The following is a 20,273-nucleotide window of genomic DNA, read 5'->3' on the forward strand; positions in this document are numbered from 1 at the left end:
ATAAGAAAATTGTTTTTAAATTAATGCTGTTTCTTATTTTATTTGAATCTTAGGTAAATAATGAAAATCGTAACAGTACTCCATGGGAATCAACCATATAATTTGCCGTCCAAGCTCATTTCCCATTTCCTGAAGGAACTGTTTAAGTAACTCGTAATAGTTTATAACAATTTAATTACGTTGAAGGGATGCAAGTCCCGTTGCACACAAGAGGCTCTTCACACAGTCTCACGATCGGTGGCTCGACCTCATTTGTGCAGACGTCATTTTCGCCTGGAACAACAAACAAAAATCTTTGCTCATGATTCGTACACAGTGTACGTCAGTGCTCCCCAAACCTGGGTAAATTACCCAAAAAGGGGGTAAAAGTGGTTTTCCTTTGGTTAACGACACACCTCGGAATACACATTAAAATTTACCGTAAAAGTGTGATCACCCACTTAACAAAACCATCTTTGCGTTTCAAGGAATACTTTCCTGAACTAGAAAGTTCTGTCTATCATTGGATTGTAAACCCATTTCTGTGTGACTTGACTGAAATCTTTGATAGTGTTAATGGTTTTTCAGAGCAAATGATGGGGCTTAGGTCATTTGGAGTCTTTCTGGTTAACAATTCACGATGAATATCCTGTGGTAGCTGAGGAGGCCGTGATGCAGTTTCCGAGCACCTGCATGCGCGAAGTAGGATTCTCCACTCTTGCCATCATAAAGATCGCAAAACGAAACTGTTTGCTGAACCCCGAATGTGATGTGAGGTGTGCCCTGTCTCCAATTTTGCGGAACTAGTAAATAAGATGGAGCAGTGGCATTGTACTCATTAGGTGATAAAATATTCATGGTGAATAATTATTAAAATTTTTGACGTAAATACGTCTATATTTTAGGGTCAGTGTCATTCGGCAAAAATGTAACGAAAAAGTATAACTTCATTGTTATATTACCTAGGAAACGTCATCTGTTTATCAACAAATAAACAACAATGGTTACTACATAGTTACCTTACCTTACCTTACCTTACATTACATTACTTTACATTACATTCAGCTACCACAGACCCATCTTAAGCGTAACTAATTCAAGTTGATTAAGCAATGTCTTAATCAAACTTATCTCAATTGTAAAGCATGTATAAAGGAAATATTTAGAATAAAGCCAATATATAAACTTCCTTTCCGTATAGACGTATTTACGTCAAATTCTCCGGAACCGTGGTTCCACTGACAACTTTTTTCCTACCGGACTTATTCAGTTCAAATAATGTATGTGGCGAAGAGAGAAAATTATGAAGATCCTTGATATGCAATCCAGCCTAAACATATTCCCTGTCTGTTAGTTCCAATTGTACGGAGTTAATAGACTTCATGTTCCTTTAAACGACTAATAAGGGGAACATATCGATTGTTACCTTCCGAATCGATTCCGGTTATGCGTCCTCCTCTTAGTTACTGGTCGAAATATTACTTGTAGTCACTCACCGTTTTTTATAAGCCTAATATTTGGTCAGGACGTCAGAGAATGGTCCACTGCCACACTATAAAACAGGAGTCAAATCAGAGAGTAACATTCGACCGACCAGCTTATAAATGACTGGATGTTTGGGTTGACAACAAATATTTGTATTTCTCCCTTCCTAAAAGTTTAATTACGTCACAGGCCGAATGACGTGAAATAGGACACATAGCCTTGAGGTAGGTTACTGTACATTTCAGAAATGTGGAATCAGGGCCGAGTTACAAATTACAGAAGACAAGATTTTTCTGACAACTTCACGTGTTCTCTCGTAGGCCTGCAAATTTTAATTTCGAATGTCCATTGTGAATGACTGTCATTCTTGTTAATATCACGTAAAATTTCTAATCATGACATCGTGACAATAACGATTTGCAGACTTACTTGCACGCAAAAGACCAGTTCTACAACAGAATACCCCGTGAGTGTCTGCATTGTGTATATGAATATGGGTATTAAAAACAGATATTCTACTTCACAGCGTGTCGACTTTAACACAATTTTTTTTAAGATTCTGACGCAAATGACAGCCAGTCAGTGTCGTAACGGCAATGAATCACGTTACCTTTGTCACTGGACGCTTAATCACGTGTTGATCAGTTTCAAGGAAACGAGACAGTGTGAAATACGCTCACGGGGAATTCCAGGCAGTCAGCACAATGCTGTCCACTATGTGTTTACGTACACCATTGCTTTCAAAACTTTTTCCTTCATTACCCAAAACCGCTTATCAGAAAGTCCTTTTTAACCGATCTAAGTAAAACACTAACTGCACTATATGACAAGTGAAGAGAGGAAGGAAACAATACGTTTGATGCAATGTCTTTATTTTAAACATCTCTAAACATTTTAGCAGCCAAAAAGTTGTCAGTGGAACCACGGTTCCGGAGAATTAGACGTAAATACGTCTATACGGAAAGGAAGTTTATATATTGGCTTTATTCTAAATATTTCCTTTATACCCGCTTTACAATTGAGATAAGTTTGATTAAGACTTTGCTTATTTAACTTGAATTAGTTACGCTTAAGATGGGTCTGTGGTAGCTGAATGTAATGTAATGTATTATTTTTTATTTAGTGTTCTGTCTGACGACAGGTCCATATGAACAGGATTCTTCCATCCTTTTCTCGGACTGGGACCTGTTCATATACGTTCTTGGCAGATGATCCAGAAGTGGTTTGCCATTGCCTTCTTCTGTGTGTGAATGGAGTAACTGTTGGGATGCCACGGAGAAACCGGGGAAGCCCCCGGAGGAAAACTCCGTGTTGCCTAGACCACGGCCTTGCCCAACACAAGTAATAAATTCGGGCACCGCCGGGAATCGAACCCGAGACCCTGACCCTTCCATATAGACGTATTTACGTCAAATAATATACCATCATGTAGCACGCATGGGGAGATGATAAATTTATGAAGAATTTACTTAAGAAATAAATCCTAAAAAAAAGCAGTCTGAGGCTGTCGACTGGATTGTCTTAGTTGACGATAGGAAAACAAGAAAATTAATCCTAGGGTCCCAGATTAATAAACCCTGTGTCATTAGATGGACGAAAATAGTTACATGACGTTTGTAACGAATTTTATGAGCTAAACAGAAAGATTTGTTGAAGTTCTAACTTGCCTAATTTTATGATCACAACTGGGCAACAACTGCAATACTTCTCCCCGGACTGGATCAGACTCCCTGGGACTACAGGAATCAGAGGGCAGTGAAAAACTCCAGTACAGTTCAAAGGCGACGAACATCCAGAAGCAGATGCGACAGCCATGATAACTGCAAGGACCACAATGCACTGCTTCATCTGCAACAAAGCGAGTACCGTCTTCAGGCTGACTCAAAATATAAATTACAAACACCGACACTAACATCAGTGCTTCCTTTGAATACCCGATGTTTCCTGCTTAGAGTGAAATTAGAGTTAACACTGACAAGAAGTTACTCTGTGTGTTGAAACAAAGACGTCACTTAACGCGCCATCTACTCGACACTGAGGCTGTCGTCTGGGACATTGCGCAGCGCAATCCGGTAGAAATTGACCAATATTTAAGAGGTGATCACTGTATCTGAAACATCGGTCGCTTTATACAAAATACACGGCGAAATGTTCCAGAAGGAGTTATGATTTTGAAGAAGACAAGACACTGTGAGGACCCGTTATCTCACAGACTTTTAACATTTAGCAACTTCGCGTATCTGGGATATGTAAGACTCTCAGAACAAAATGATTGTTTCTCTAAATAGCGTTAACAAACCTGATCTTCTTGATGGAGAAGTGTAGTGTTTTCGAGACAACGAATTCGTAGATATGACTCAGATGAATTTTATGGTTCAAAAGGTTGATGCTGCATCTTAAAACTACAGAAACGAAATATTTTGAAGTCCGAACCAGTTCATATACAGGCAGACTATCAGAACTTTCTTCAAGCTGGAACTTTCTATGCTATGAATGGTATATAACAGTGGTATTCAACCTGGGGTACGCGTACCCCCGGGGGTACGCGAACACATTCAAGGGGGTACGTCAAATTTAAAAAAATATATGTATTATTTTATGATTAACACTGAATAATCAGTAATGTAATTTATTTTAGATGTAGATTATATACTATGTATAACTTGAATTATACACCAACAACTTTGGGGGTGCAAAGTTGAAGAGAAATTATATCTGGGGGTACGCGAACAAAAAAAGTTGAAAATCACTGGTGTATAGCACTACAACAGTGGCTCTTTTGTTGTTTGTATTTGGTACGTGGTTCAAACGAGGACACGAATGGGAAGCTTTGGTGGGAACCAAACGAAAACTTCACCAGAGCTGTGTTTATAACTTACCTTCAACGAAGTTTACCAAACACGTTTCGAATAGCTTCTTTGTAAGTGAACTACAGTGACTTACCCAAGTTAAGTGCGCTTATCAACAGTAACAAATGACATATACAAGGTATGAAGGTTATGTTTGTGAGATACACAAATTGGAGTGTGAAGGTTATGATAAACAATGTTTTTTTTACGAAATGGGGCACCTACTCCCTCTCAGAATAGGTGTCCATGCCCCATAAACCTGAGGACGAAAATTAATCCTGTTTTCGAAACGTCGTGTGCATTTTAACCTTGGAAGATGAATAAAGCCCAAAAACCTAATAACACCGGAAATGTAGGCTTGTGTAATGATTCATTAAAAATTTTGACTTCCCAATGTTAAAAGCATAACATGCCTTATATTTTATACATAAAATACATTACGGTTATGAATTAATGTTATAACATTGTAAAACGTCACGGGAGTCAGATAAAAGAAACAAAGGTAAGCCGTGGGTTACGCATGCCAGACTTACAGGTTTGTCTTCAGGCACTGGATCGTCCCTTCGAATATACTCTACCTAAAGCTGGAAAGTAGGACACCTCCGCTGTAAAAATTATTTCTTAATTTAATATTTAGCATTATTTTAGTTTTGATATAAATGTTTTATAAAATTTTTGTAGAATTTATTGTGTGCCATAAGATTCGTTCAAATTTCATCACACTTTATCGTTCTTAAGATGGAGGCATCTAGCACCTCGAAACCTCTATCAGATTACACGGCGCATTAACCCAGAAGACAGTCATCTTAAAACTAGAGGGGTTTAATTTTTTAAGAATCCCATGTCATAAAAAACTCTTTTCAATAATTTATTTCGTAATGCCTTAAACTTTGTTTCGTAGGATATATTCTAAAAAATTTCCTCAAATGTCGTGCCAGTACCTTCTATCAGATAACGACAAGCTGACATTGAAACATCAATGTTTCATGATACATCGTTGGGGATTCACCATTTTTAAAATTTGAATAAGTATAAAGAACACAACGATTATGCATAGACTCACACCAACAAATAATAACAGGTTTGTAATCTACCACTCGACAGCCTTTTGTATCGAGTGAAAAATGTATGACAACAGCCAATAGGCTTTCTAATGGGTGAGTAACAAATTATATAAGATAGGAAATATCTGACAGTCGAAAACGCAAATATGGCTGCCATAGCATTGACAATTATCAGAAATTCATAAAAGTTAAATTTACATATTGACGATATATTTTTACCCGACCTTGAAAAACAAACACAAACACAAAGGTTCAAATAAAACAATTCACACCACAGCAACAATTTCACAAGAATTAAAACCTTTCGCGAGTTGACTTCAGTGAAAACGAGATCAACAAATATATTTTTTATAAGCTGATAAATTTACATTGGGTATCTTCAGAAAATCGGCCGCTCACAGTGGCCGCGCGGTCTGAGGCTTGGGCCACGTGAGCTTGGACACTGGGACTGTGGGTTCGAATCCCACTCAAGGCATGGATGTTTTTTTTCGCGTTTTTCTGTATTGTCCTGACCTGTGTACAGGTCGAGGCCTTGCGACGGGCTGATCACTCGTCCAAGAAGCCCTACAAAATGTCTACACAGACGAAGTAGCCTCCAAAAGAGATGGCCAAGACCCACATAGGGTTTTAGAGACACGGATGATGATCTAGGTAAAACCCACCTACACCGATAAAGTAATGCCAGAGTCATCAAATCACCCAAATAATTACAAGCAGGAAATATCTAATTGTTAGGCAGAATACACAAAAATATCCATTACCAAAGATGAGAGGATAGAATGAGATGGAACAGATAAATGCGATATCGATTAAACAGTAGGTACAGCATCAGTGATATTAAGAAGTTTTATAAGAATCGTCAGAGAGTGTAAACTGTTGTCAGTGTAGATACCTCTCCAGTTAAGACCTAAATATGGAATAAATTTACATATTTTGAGAATTATATTAAAATCCTTACCAAATTTAGAAAAAAGATCTAGGTTAAAAGTGGCATACAATGTTAACAACATAAAAAAGATTTAAATTAAGTATATAACATGACAAATATAACAGTATCGTGTTTAAAAACTGAAATGTTAGAGTTGGGAACTGATAGAAATTTAAGAACTAGATTTAAGAAACCGGAAAGACATCACATTTAACCAAACAAAATCAAAACATTCTCAGAACATATTGGAGTGCAACATAAACCACAATGGAGAAAATACAAACAGCACAAAAATATAGACACTTAGATGTACTAGAAATAATACTTATTTATGAAGCTAATAAAAGTAATCCCATATTAAATAAACAATATGCCACAGATAACAATGTACTTTTCGATTTAATCATTAACAGTGTTGTATCCCGGGGGATCGGCCAGTCCCGCAGGATTACAATATTCCCGAGCGGCTAGGAATGATGGTCGGCGATGGTAGGTTTGAATACACAGCTTAAAAGGTGACTGCCTAGTCTGACGAGAAGACGTTCGAAAGTTGATGATTTATTTAATAATTCAGATGAGTACAGTCGTATGACAAAGAATGTTGGCTATGTATAGATAAATGCGTAGACCAGCAGAGTTTCCTCCTGACGAGTAAAATGATATGTCCGATGTTTCTTCGAAATGCACGGGTTATAAGGAAATCTCGATATCGCTCTTGTGACGTCAGTGATGCCAGCTCATGCAACAAGCTGTAAGGCGTGGTTCTGGATCCAATTAGAGGACACGATAACCCCCGGGGACCGCGACCCTTTGCCCTGTCAAAGTTCGGGCGTCTTGACCTCGGCAGGCCTCCTCTATCTGTGAATATAATTGGAACCCTTTTCAATAAACTTATCTGGAGCAGACACCATAATGGCTTCCTGTCGCCCCTGCTTACAACAGCTGGAAATGGAAAGTCTTGCTGTCTACACAAGGTCTACAATATAACTATTACACTTTTTCTAGTAACCTACTGATTCTACCATATAATTAATCATATATGTGCTATATGGGGTTATTATGATTCCCGTAATTACGCTTTTATTAAACTACGGATCATTATAATATATTGCATCAAATATCTAATAGTTTTTAAAATATTTTAAATTGATAAAAACCTGAAGAAGACGGTATTACCCGTCGAAACATGTCGTTTTAATAAAAGCGCTAAAAAATATAATGTAAAATCGTATTTACGATTAAGAGCGCTAATATAATATTTTACACAACAAAATGTTTTAATATTATATAATTTTTACAACACCAATAAACTTCAAACGTTTGTATATAGACTGTACAAAATAAATATATATAAAACTGAGTGTTTTAATAAGTGAGTTGGCAGGACTGAATCTCGGAAATGTATAAAATGTTCCAACCATGCATGACACCTATCAGTGGTGTGCTAGGCCCGCTTATCAATAGGAGAAGTGGCCTGTCAATCAGGAACGGTGTACTACTCTATAAGCAGCTCATCCGTCCCATAATGGATTACGCATGCCCGATCTGGAGGTCAGCTGCCCACAGCCACGTCCAGAAGCTGCAAGTTCTGCAATCCAAGTGTCTTCGAATTGTTACTAACGCGCCCTGGTACGTTAGTAACAGGCAAATACATGAGGATCTGGGGGTCCCTTTCTTTGCCGACCACATCAGAGCACTAACTGAGAGGTTTGACTCGAGGTTAGCTGGTGTGGGGAACCCCTTAGTTCGGCAACTCGGAAGACACTCGTGCCGAATGAGGGCTGCCAGAGTTCACCCATGGGCAACCGAGGGCGACTGATGTTCAGCAGGCCAGCCAAAGAAATCCCCAAAACACGGCCAAGTCAACACAACGAGTGGTTAGACTACTCGGCTACCCTGACTGAGGTTTTCCGTGCTTTCCTCAGTTGTAAGGCGAATGCCAGGGTATAACTTAATAGGGGCACGGCCCGCCACCCTTCCCCCCGATCATGGAGGCCATCAGCTGAAGTGATCATCCCCCCATGCCGCAGAGGCCTTCAGCCGAAACGGCCCCTCCCTCTCTGGGTTCATACCCCAGAGACCCAACCAACCAAATTCCTTCGACAACTTGCCTGACAGGATAACCTCCCATCAGCAGCAACAAATCCCAGTTTGAATGGTCGAGGCTCCCGCCACGACGAAACCCCGTTAGCGTTAGCAAAATTTCCGTTCTTATATTACGACCGTTTACCATTTCCAGCAATGCGTCTTGTGCGCAGGAATGGTTTCACCTAGGTAGGGACGATGCTTGCGCTTGCGCAGGCCTCTGCCCTCAGTTCGCTTCTTTGGTTTGGTTGTTTTGACACCTATCAGTGAAACGATAGTACACGACCAACACGCAACGAACCAAGCTGCTAGCTACACGACATTGTTAAGTTCTCTGACTCCGCGTCACACAAGAAAGGTACCACATCGAAATCAACATCTCATTATATATAGTATGTGCCGCAAAGCGCAGAAATACGACTTTCAATTCAACTATACATACGTTTAGTAAACATAAAATGAAACAATATAATTCTAATATAATATAAGTTAGCAATATTATTTTAGCTTATAATTACGAAGTATTTAATCGTAGTTTTAGTGTATAACAAGACTTACTTGCGACATTTTACAGTTTTATGATTATATATTTTATTTTGTAAGTTCATACCAAACAGAGAACAACTGAGGATAGTTCCATGTGACTGAAACACGTCTGGCAAGACAAATTATAAATAAATGCTAGTGGGCTTCAAAAAATGACGTCATCAACAATGTAACCTTATATTTATTTATACACGGCATTGTTGTGGAACAACAATGCCGTGTACACCACAACAATGCCGAGTACACAAATAACGCTTAGTACCAAGCCAGTCGCATTATCACTGCTCTACAAGATTTTAAAACGCAACCAACCCCCCAGAAGGGTGGGATGGTCTATTGTTTTAACCCCCCATTCGGGGGGTTTAGTTTAGTTTCTTACTAAAGATTTTAAAACGCAACCAACCCCTCCGAAGGGGGGTTAGTTGCGTTTTAAACACTTTACTAACCACAACCCCCAGAAGGGGGGTTAGTCAAATGTTTTAACCCCCATTCGGAGGGGGTAGTTCAGTGTCTTACCCAAGATTTGCGTTTTAAAATCTTAAGTAACAAACTAAACTAACCCCCCTTCGGGGGGGGTTAGTTTAGGGTTAAATTACTTGAATGAGTTAGTTAGTTTAGTGATAAAAGTTGTTCATATGTTAATGTTATACGCCACTACATGCTATTAAAGGTATTAAGTTAGCTTAATGTTATGTGTTTAAATAATCACAATAAAAACACTGTTAATTAACTACCCGAGGAGTAATTCATGTTTATTTATTTATTTGTGGTTTCATTAACAAGACTGTCACTATTTCAGGGCAGTGTCAAAATGCAATTAAGTAATAAATAATGAATTGGTAAAAATGTGGTCGTGGTCTAACTTAAGGCACTATTCTGGCACTTGCTTGGAATGACTGAGGAAATCAACGAAACACATCACTCAGGATAATTGGTATCCGAGCCAATATTTGAATACAGGACCTCCCGAGCATGAATCAGGAATGCCAACCACTCGGCATCGACTCCACACAGTCCAGTAGTAGGTAGAAGTTTTAGGAAATTGTCACCTCCATCGTCAGGGTAAACATGAGAATATCCTGCCAGAGGCTAAATATTTTCTAAGCTTATCTGTCACCCACTCAGAATCCTGTCCAATGGTTACCGGAGGTTTTTCCAAGGGTAAATTGGCCGGGGAATGTAGGTAACCACTCACCTCCATCGAGTGCCGAGATAAAGAAAGAGTGGAGTTATACCTCCATCTGTTCTACACTCTTAAGCTTCGTTACAGTTTACAGACGCCAACGAATTATAGTGAAACAAATATTAGTATCCTACATGGTGTATTTAATAAAAATCAGGTGCAATTTCAAACACATTCTTCAAGCTGAGATCTCGATTCTTTTGGCTAGCAGGTTATCACAACGGCAACATTCTGAAGTACCCGGTTTGAATCCTGTTCTCGTAAACTTTTTAGCGGGCCCCCTCAGTCTTACCGGGCAACGTACCAGTGCCTAATTTTAGTTACCATACAAGCAGGCTACTGAGAATTTTGGTTGCAGTAATTTCGGATAGAAAGTTTTGAATAGGGTTTAGAATAAAATATTAAAAATGTCGTGCCTTGACATGGTAATGGATATATTATATTCCGATTATCAGAGGCAGATACCAAGAAATATCTACGAAAAAAAATGTCAGTGGAACCAGAGTTCCGGAGAATTTGACGTAAATACGTCTATACGGAAAGGAAGTTTATATACGAGGTGCGATCGGAAAGTTTCAAGACTGTGTCAATAGCGGGCGAACCGGATGTAGTACGAGCTTCTGCCGCTAGGGGGTGCGGACTACATTCATAGTGAATCAGTGTGCCAGCCGGCATCATCGAATTAGCATTTGTTTCTTAGTTACGGGCGTTTTGGTAGTGCATTACACCGACCCTCCTGCGATTTCGGAATGGCTTGTGCATCAAATTTTGCCAAAGACTCGCCAAAACGGCTACGGAAACCTATGAAATGCTAAAGCAAGCATTTGGGGAGTCCGCAATGGGTCGTGCACAAACTTTTGTGTGGCATTCACGTTTTAAAAATGGCCGAAACTCTGTCGATGATGACGAAGATGGTCGTCCAGAACGGACGACCATCTTCGAGCACAACGCCCGAAAATGTTACGAAGATTCGGCAGGCCATTCACGAAGATCGACGTCGTACCATCAACGACTTTGTTGGGACAGGCTATGGGACCTGTCAGCTGATTCTAAAGGAAGAACTCCACATGCGACGCATCCTGTCTGAGGACCAGAAGCAGAATCGACTTCTCGTTTGTCAGGAGCTCAAAGATCTTGCAAGAACCGACCCCAACTTCCTTTCTAAGCTCCGTGTGACTTCTTCCTCTTCCCAAAGATGAAAATTCAGCTAAAGGGAAGGAGATTTGAGACGATAGAAGAGATTCAGGCAGAATCGCAGATGATCCTTGACAGGCTGACAAAGAAAGATTTCCAGGGATGCTTCCAGGCTTGGCAGCGGCGCTGGGATCGTTGTGTTCACTCCCAGGGGAACTACTTCGAGGGTGATGGATGAATTTAATACCTGAGATAAGTGTACGGGTTTTTATACGCGCAGTCTAGAAACTTTCCGATCGCACCTCGTATTGGGTTTATTCTAAATATTTCGTTTATACATGCTTTACAATTGAGTAAAGTTTGATTAAGACATTGCTTATTTAACTTGAATTAGTTACGCTTAAGATGGGTCTGTGGTAGCTGAATGTAATGCAATGTAATGAAATGTTTTATAGGTAACAACAATGCTGAGTAAACAGATGACGTTTCCTGGGTAACCATCTTACACATTTTCGTCACACTTTTTTGCGGAATGACACTGACCCTAAAGTATAGACGTATCTACGTCAAAAACATATAATGCATCGTTGGCGTTTCTGTACACTTTTCAGATGAGACTGCAGCTAGTTGTCCTGGCATCCTGTGTGTCCGCTGCGTTTGGACTTATTGTCTGCCCTCCGAATTACTGTCAAAATATAAATTGCTCAACAGTTACGAATTTACCTTGCCCCCCGAATGCAACATTAGTACCACATTCATCATACTGTGGTTGTTGTGCCGTCTGCATCACGCAGCTAAGTATGATTATTATTATTATAAAGTAAATTTGCATGTAATTCTTGCTACCGTTAAGTACATTACATTTTATTTTCCCTCCAGCTAGCTAAAAACCAAATATTAATACATGCCTGTAACGTTTACCTTCTGTTGTATATGGTGTATTCTCCATCCCTAAAGATATAAAACAGTTCAGACAAATTCTGAGGCAAATACTTTAGCCCTAGAGGGGACAAAGTAATAAGTGCGTGGAGAACGTAACAAGTGAATAACCATGGGTTTCACTCTTAATCAAATATTAAGGCGATAATGTTGGACACACTGGTAAAGTGAGAAATGCATACAAGATTTTAGTCGAAAAATCGGATTGGAAATAATAATTTGTAGACATTGGTATGGATAACAGAAAGATATTTGATCTGGTCCCAAACAAATATAATGTATTCAGATGACTCAAGGTGCAGTCGATTGGCGGGCTCTTCTTACTAACAAGTGAGAGGGGAGAAGTCCTTTCGTGGCCTTGAAGACGTAATTTTGTGGCGGCTTCTTGCTAATATTTTGGAACATAAACTTCCTGTTTATTTTGGCATGCATTGATAATTCTCATTTCGACAGGCGAACAATATGGCAGAACTAGAATATAAGATTATATATTTTTCTTCTGATCTAAAAATTACTGTCTTTGATTTACTATGAACATAAGAAATCACAATTAGTGCAAATTTGCGTTAATTGTATACAAATGTATACAATTTGGGTTTTAATTAGATTTCAAGGACGATGATTGTTTGTTTCAGACGAGGGAGACCATTGTTTCAGTCTTTCAATTCTTGGAGGACCTCCTCAAACTGCAGTGTGCAAAGCCCCGCTTTCTTGTGTCAATGGCATTTGTCAAGCATAAACTATGACGCCATCTTGTAAACTCAGTCTCGTTATGTTCTTCATAGTTCAACTTGAAATTAAAGCAGGGATTTTGTTGCGTGTGACATTGTAGTTGGCTATTATGCAAAAAAGAGACTGTTCATAAAATGAAGTAGTCTATTTTGTATAACAACAAATTGTCTCAATAAATGCAAAAATTAATGTATTATTAAATTGTTATATATTAACGCCTTGACTGAAAAGTGACTTCAGTTGGACATACACGAAAACGATAAAAAATATCAGAATATGTGATAAACTTTAAATCAATAGGAAGACTCGAAGACGATGTAAACAGAATGACTTAATATTTTAATATTTTTCGTCAAATCACAATTTTTAATAAGATAATAAAATATTTAAAATATCATTTCACGTTCCGCATCGAATGATCGATTTAAAAATTGGAACGATCATTCGATGCGGAACGTGAAATGATATTTTAAATATTTTATATTTTATTATCTTATTAAAAATTGTGATTTGACGGAAAATATTAAAATATTAACCTAATTCACAATATGACGCAAATATACTACCTTAAGAATGACTTAAATAGCAAAAATGAACGAAAAAAGACTATGATTAAAAATTAGGACCTTGAGATCGGTACAGGCATTCAGTTGCCTAAACCGAGTAGGAGGGGAACTGAAGAGAGACTTTACGTAGATGGAAAGACCTGATGATAGAGGCAGCAACCACCTCTGAAACGTCGGAAAACTTATACCAGAGTACACGACGCAACACCCCAAAAGATGAACATCTTCATTGGTAAGATGGATCCTAAGGAATGTTGGACTCTCCTCGACGTAATTACAGTGGATTCCAGTTAATTTGGACACATCGGGGCTCGAACACTTTGGTCCGATTAAGCAGCTGTCCCAATTATTTGAAGTTCCACGTAAAGAGTTACTAAAAAGTTTTGTTCTTTAAGATTTGTCCCAAATAAAAGGCTGACCCGATAAACCGGTGTCCCAATTTAACGAAATCTACTGTATTTAGTGAAGGGTTTTCAATTACCGCTATAAATTTATAAATTTCTTGTATACAGAATACAAATCAACGGCAGAAATGAAGTCCTAAGGACATAGACGGGTATTTAATTGTTGTCGGGTACAAACGTTTCGGTGGAACATGCTTACTCCGTCTACAGGGTATAAGGAACATCAGTAACCATCGATAGGATACACGGGAGTACAACCCCGATGACTTTACTTGCAGATAATATAAAGATTTCGATAATATCAAATACATTTTTCTTTAAAAAAATCTTTTGGAAAGTAGTTCCTTACGACAAACGAAACTTGACAGATGTTTATTACACTCATAATAGAAATGCTTTCCAAAATACATTTGTGAGAAAGCTGGCTGACGTTCATTATACAGCGTGTTCGCCGATAAACTGGAACGCAACTCTCACTTACCGACTCCCGACAGAAATTGCATCACTCACCGATAAGCGCTACAAGATTTCTCCTATACAAGTCGTTTATCACTCCACAAAACAATTAAATAAAGTTATTTTTGTTACAGGACTTGCTGTAAAATCATGTCCAGTTAATCGGCGAACACCCTGTATATTAAATTTAAAACAAATTTCTAAGAAACAAACTGGCGAGTGACGCCTACGATACGTCGAAACAATTACGTAACTACCACTTTCATGACAAGAAACACATTAAGCGAAAAGTAGTAACTTAGATATATTTCAGGTCGTACGTTAGTGTCAAAATTTTTACAAGGAATTCTCAGGGCAGTGTTTTGAGAACATTTCTATTTCGTAGTTGTTATTAGGGCAGGAAGAGAGAACAGTATTTCCCGGATAGCCATGGAAGCTATTAGCCTCACGTCAATAATAAAACCTCTCTATTACCTTTGTAAAGTATTTGGATTGGCGTCATTTTGTCTCTGTAACAATTGTGGTAAGAAGAGATACACATTTCTTCACTCTGGTGCGTGGTTGTCGTTGTCTTGGGCTCTGATATACGCGGTGAACTCATGCTTGGTAATAAACTTTATTGTGCAAGACAGTGATATTCCTGATAATATCGCAATTGCTTCTGTACTGTATTACTTATCACTGCATTTTACAAGTATAATTTATCTTTGTTTGTGTAATATTTTTAGGAGACGCAATTTACCCTTAATTATTGACAAAATCGAAGAATTGTGTAATATTTTTACAATGAAAGTGGATACAAATTTGGTATACAAGAGAATGAAGTGGTTTGTTATATTTGAAACAACTGTTCTACTATTGATCAACGGCACTGTTAACGCAATTTACTTATATTCCGAGTACGACTCTTCAATATTGGAGACATTCTGGCTTATTGTCGAAGTAATAGGCTCGCTGTGTAACTCATTGATAATAATTCAATTCGTGAGCATTGTTATGTTACTGAAATATATATTGAAATGTATTAACCATGAGCTTGGATACTGTTACGATGTACTTAAGGATTCTTGTAGATATTCGATAATAAGAATTCAGCCTGGAGGTCTAAAAACATTTCGGTCACCCGGTACGAAGCTTATCAGTTCTCTATGTAATAAAGTCCATGGATTGAGAATAACTTATTCAAGACTTAGTGCTGTGATCAGTCTAGTTAATTCTTATTACGGATTCACGATTCTCATGTTGGTCTCGTGGTTGTTTATAACCATTGTCACTGTCCTCTACGATGCATTGTTACTATTCTTTGACAGTGAACATACTGACAATCTCATTGAATACTACTATGATGTTTTTGATGCTCTTTCGTTGTGTATTTACTCTGTAATTTTAATGGCAGTGATAACAACTTCGTGCCATCTTATTAGCGATGAAACTGAAGACACAATATTTCATATACAGAATTTGCTTTTGTGTCGCGATATTGGGAAAGAAACTGAAAAAGAACTTACGATTTTCTGTTCTCAAGTGAAATACTCAAAACTTGAATTGACGGCTTGTGATTTATTTAAATTAAACCTTCCGTTTATGAAGTCTTTCATAAGCGCGTGCTTTGCATACTTTGTAATTGTGTTCCAATTGAAATAAGGTGCAGGTTGTATACACTGATTGTTCACTGGCTGTAGAAGTATAAATTATTGTTGAGTCTTAAAACATAACAGATTACAATTGTTTAATTTTAACCGTTTAATCACAATAACATATTTTATTAAATATTAAAATATTATTACTACAATTAACATTTGATATTTAAAATATTTAAAATATATTAAAATGATGCTCTTTCTATCGAAATGTTCGATTTACAATTAGAGCATCATCTTTTTCACGACATGTTTCGGTTTTCAATGAACCATCTTCAGGTGTATAATCGATATAAATTCAAACGTAATATTCTAAATGCAATCCTTCGTCAGATGTCCATTAAATATCAGTTATCCTCTTCTAGATCAATAATGAAAAGATTTATTGCTCTAGAAATTAGTTCAGAAGAGAACCCAACCCGTGACAGCTGAATAAATTATCAATGACAAATTAACGTGCAGGAAGGTTCGTCCTCTGACAGTAACGGTTCAATTTACAAACCACGCCTAGTGACAGAATAATTCGAACAAATATACGTCGCATAATCTGTCAATTCTCGAGATCGATAACAACAACCTGGTGATACGTCTCTGTTACAAACTGATGCCATAATCGTATTTATTACCAAGACACGTAAGTTAAAGCTAGTAGCCATGAAGATTTTAGCTGAAAATACTAGCTTAATATCCGCTATAAAACCACTTCATTATGTATCAAGTGTATTCGGACTTGCATATTTTTCAGTCCTCGAAGGTAAACAACACAGATGTAAAAGTACGATTCCATGGTCACTTATATGGACATGCATGTGGATCATTCTGTACTCTGCGAGCAGTTATCTACAACTGTCATCCAACTCCAATTCCGGAAATACTACAAAGATCACTGTTCTTAACACTGTACAAGCTACATCACTCAATGTGACATGCATCATTTCTCTCTGTATGTGCAGTGTTTTTAGAAGGCACCAGATATTTCAGATTATTAATAAACTAGAACTCATGACCAATACGTTTACGAAAACAGTGAACGTCACAACCACATATAGAAAAACTAAAATTTTAGTTTTACTCGAAATAATTTTTGTTCTTTTAGTGAATGGTATTTTAGCTGCAATATATATAGGCCTATACAATTCGCGTGATCTCACAATCTGGACTGGCCTCTCATTGGTTATAGAATTATTAGGCTGTGTGTGCGTATCCTTGATAATAATACAAGTTGCTACTGTGGTCTTGGTTTTGAGAGACAAATGTAAATGTATTAATCGCTTTCTTATGAGAGCCTCTGAAGACGATCTAAAGCATCCAATGACGATGTTTCAGACTTGTAAAGCAGTGGAGTTCCTGTACGTCGATACGTATATTTTACCATCTCAACTACACAGAAATCGCTTGTCCAGAAATCAAGTATTCGAATGCAGACTAATTTTAGCAGAGCTGAAGTCTGTGTCTCGCCTCATCTGCTCTTTCTATGGCTTTCCAATTCTTTTACTAAGTTTCTGGATGTTTATAAATATTGTTACTGTATTGCACTCAATTTTCTATTATCAGTCTACATTCTATGATAATGACGACTATTCAGGATTAATTAATTCGTTTGAATCGATGCTGTGGTGTGTATATTGTGCGATGCTGATGACACTAATGACGTTATCTTGTCATCTTGCTAGCGAGGAACCTAACATAACTATGTCACACGTACAGAATCTACTCTTATACCAGAATCTTGGTAAAGAAACAATAGAGGAACTCATTAAATTTTATTCACAATTAAGCGAGACGAATATTGAAATTACGGCTTCTGGTTTCTTTGTGTTAAACCTTCAGTTACTGTATGAATTTTTTGGTACAACCTTTGCATATTTTGTGATAATGGTTCAAGTAAATTAACGCTTTGAAGTCGAAACTCGTCTAAATAAAATTTAAAACTCCAGTTTGTACCGCAAATAAAATACTACGGATCACCATTAGAAAGATCAATTGGTTAATACTGTTTGCATTGAAAATCATATAAAATATATAAATACAAAATTCAGATTTACTGATTGTTAAAATAGCTGATGCATGTACTCTAGTTACAAAGTGTTGTGTTGTGTGGCGGTTTCTTTTTATTATTTAGTGTTCTGTCTGACGACAAGTCCATATGAACAGGATCCTTCCATCCTTTTCTCGGACTGGGACCTGTTCATATACGTTCTTGGCAGATGATCCAGAAGTGGTTTGCCATTGCCTTCTTCTGTGTGTGAATGGAGTAATTGTTTGGATGCCACGGAGAAACCGGGGAAGCCCCCGGAGGAAAACTCCATGGCCTTGCCCAACACAAGTTATAAATTCGGGCACCATCGGGAATCGAATCCGGGTCCCCAGGATTACAATGCCAGCGTTCTAACCGGTGTCTCGCGGTACTATTTTATTATTTCAAAAATTGAGGGATTTGAGGTTTTCACGGCTGTGAAGATGACAACTTTCTTCTGGGTTGTGACACCGTGAAAACTCATAAGTAGATATCAACGTTAAAAACCGTCCACCTCTAGAGCCCTGAGAATATCGTGATGAAAATTCTTTAATTAAATTCTTTTCGTGTTAGTATCGTTATGCGTCATCCTTAAAGAGTCGTCAGCTGGTTCATGCAATTAATATGATACGTTGTTTTACTTAGATTTCACATATAAAAATAGTAACAATTCGTATTTTTTTATTCGATTTTCCATCTGAAATTTTCTTCTCACAACTTGAATACATCGTCGAATTTTCAAGTTTCGTTTATTCTGTAGCTTAAACTTTTACGAGGGACCGAGTAATTTCCATGGCAACAGCAGTGTTCCAATGTCGCGTCGGAGATCTCTAAAACAAATACTTACTTTTTGCCTTGACTCATGAATAATTATTAATGTATATAATACACACTGATTTCAAACAGACTTTTCCTTTCTAGCAGTCAGTCAATCTTCTACTGATATAAGTGTAATAAAATAAAACGTTAGATTATTTTAACAGCTTGGGAGTTAGCACGTAGTTTGTAAATTCTTTCTGCTGAATATAAATGTTGAGCTACATTATATATTCTACTTTTCCTACTAGTTTCCTGTATATTTCAACTCAAACATATTAAGGTGTGCCGACATTGTCACATGATGTGTTGATTAATAAATAGTGAATTAAAAAGGATATTGAAGGAAGCGGTCGTGACCTGACTGAATGTTCTATCCCAATTTAAAAGTGCAGTGTCAAAATGTCCAATGATAGCATCACATTCAGATAGTAATATCTAGAAAATATATGTCTTGACACAAAACAACAAAAAGTAGGATGGGAATTCCCCCAATCTCTTTCCTTGAGTCAAAGACCAGGATAATTTTTATATGGTCCTTCAGAGCAAATTTTTCTGACAGCGCGAGACAGCCCAATAACAACACGTGGCCCCTGCTGGATATGAGCAACCCGCCTCACACGCGAGTCGGAGAAGTTGCCGCGACACCACGGCGAACTCACAGCTACAGAGACAAGTGAAAGCAGCCGGACCTAGTGGCTCTGTGATATTGCACATTACAAACGTTCGAAATCTCAATGTTCAGGAGGATATTTGGGCCTAAGGAGAATAAATCAACTGTGTAACTTGAGGCAGGCTATTAGCCTATACAATGAAGAACTTCAGAGAAGTATATCAGACACGTCAATGAACCTGTTATTAGGATACTTACGTAAATCTAAGAAGTTACGATGAGCTGTGAACGTAGCTCGTAGAAAGGAAAAAATATATCCAGATTTTTGTCGAAAATCCCTTCGAATCAGCAACTCGGAATAGCCTACTATTATAAAAAAATATAAATAATATTTATCTTAGGAAATAGGCCTACATTGTTACGATGGCACTGCCTACGCGTCGCATTTTCGTGTGGCTTCCATGGTTGGGCCCTAATATACATATTACACAAAGACCAAAAAATAAATTAATAAGAAACAACGTAGTCATGTGTAGGCCTACAATATGAAGCCCACAGATTATGGACAAAGAAGGAAAACCTAAGTACAAGCAATGTTACAAATTATCTGTCAGCAAAATACAGCCTGCTTCTTCCTTAAATTTGCTCTGAAGTCCCACATAAAGGGAATAAAAACTGTGTTTGAAGAACAGAATGATCCAACCAACTTTAATTTCCACTAGAGTGTGAAGTAAAATTTATAGACTAACTAGCGACTATCAGCTTCTCAACAAGACTCTGCGCCATGGGATTAATTAGTTATGGAGTCACTCTCAATTTGATACGTTCAGAATTTTT

The 20,273-nt window shown here is 37.7% G+C and overlaps 2 long non-coding RNA genes across 3 annotated transcripts; one reads left to right on the top strand and one right to left on the bottom strand.

The window, feature by feature from the left end:
- Positions 1 to 20: 20 nt before the first annotated feature.
- On the bottom strand, positions 21 to 9,031 carry LOC147873012 (uncharacterized). Of its 2 annotated transcripts, XR_015536380.1 has the most exons (3): positions 8,949 to 9,031; positions 3,132 to 3,312; positions 21 to 273 (listed from the first exon to the last, which is right to left on the bottom strand). It is a non-coding gene; the product is annotated as an uncharacterized LOC147873012 (long non-coding RNA). The 2 variants fall into 2 exon arrangements; XR_015536381.1 differs by lacking the exons at positions 21 to 273; positions 8,949 to 9,031 and adding an exon at positions 4,344 to 4,428 and having other exon boundaries at positions 3,131 to 3,312.
- LOC110837746 (uncharacterized) lies at positions 8,605 to 13,117 on the top strand. The gene is made up of 3 exons (XR_002545839.2): positions 8,605 to 8,748; positions 11,865 to 12,051; positions 12,828 to 13,117. It is a non-coding gene; the product is annotated as an uncharacterized LOC110837746 (long non-coding RNA).
- The last annotated feature ends 7,156 nt before the right edge of the window (positions 13,118 to 20,273 follow it).

Source organism: Zootermopsis nevadensis, unplaced genomic scaffold (genome assembly GCF_977971745.1).
Source record: "Zootermopsis nevadensis isolate Lab colony 2312 unplaced genomic scaffold, Znev_1.0 Znev_ptg000022l, whole genome shotgun sequence".
NCBI lineage: Eukaryota > Metazoa > Arthropoda > Insecta > Blattodea > Termopsidae > Zootermopsis > Zootermopsis nevadensis.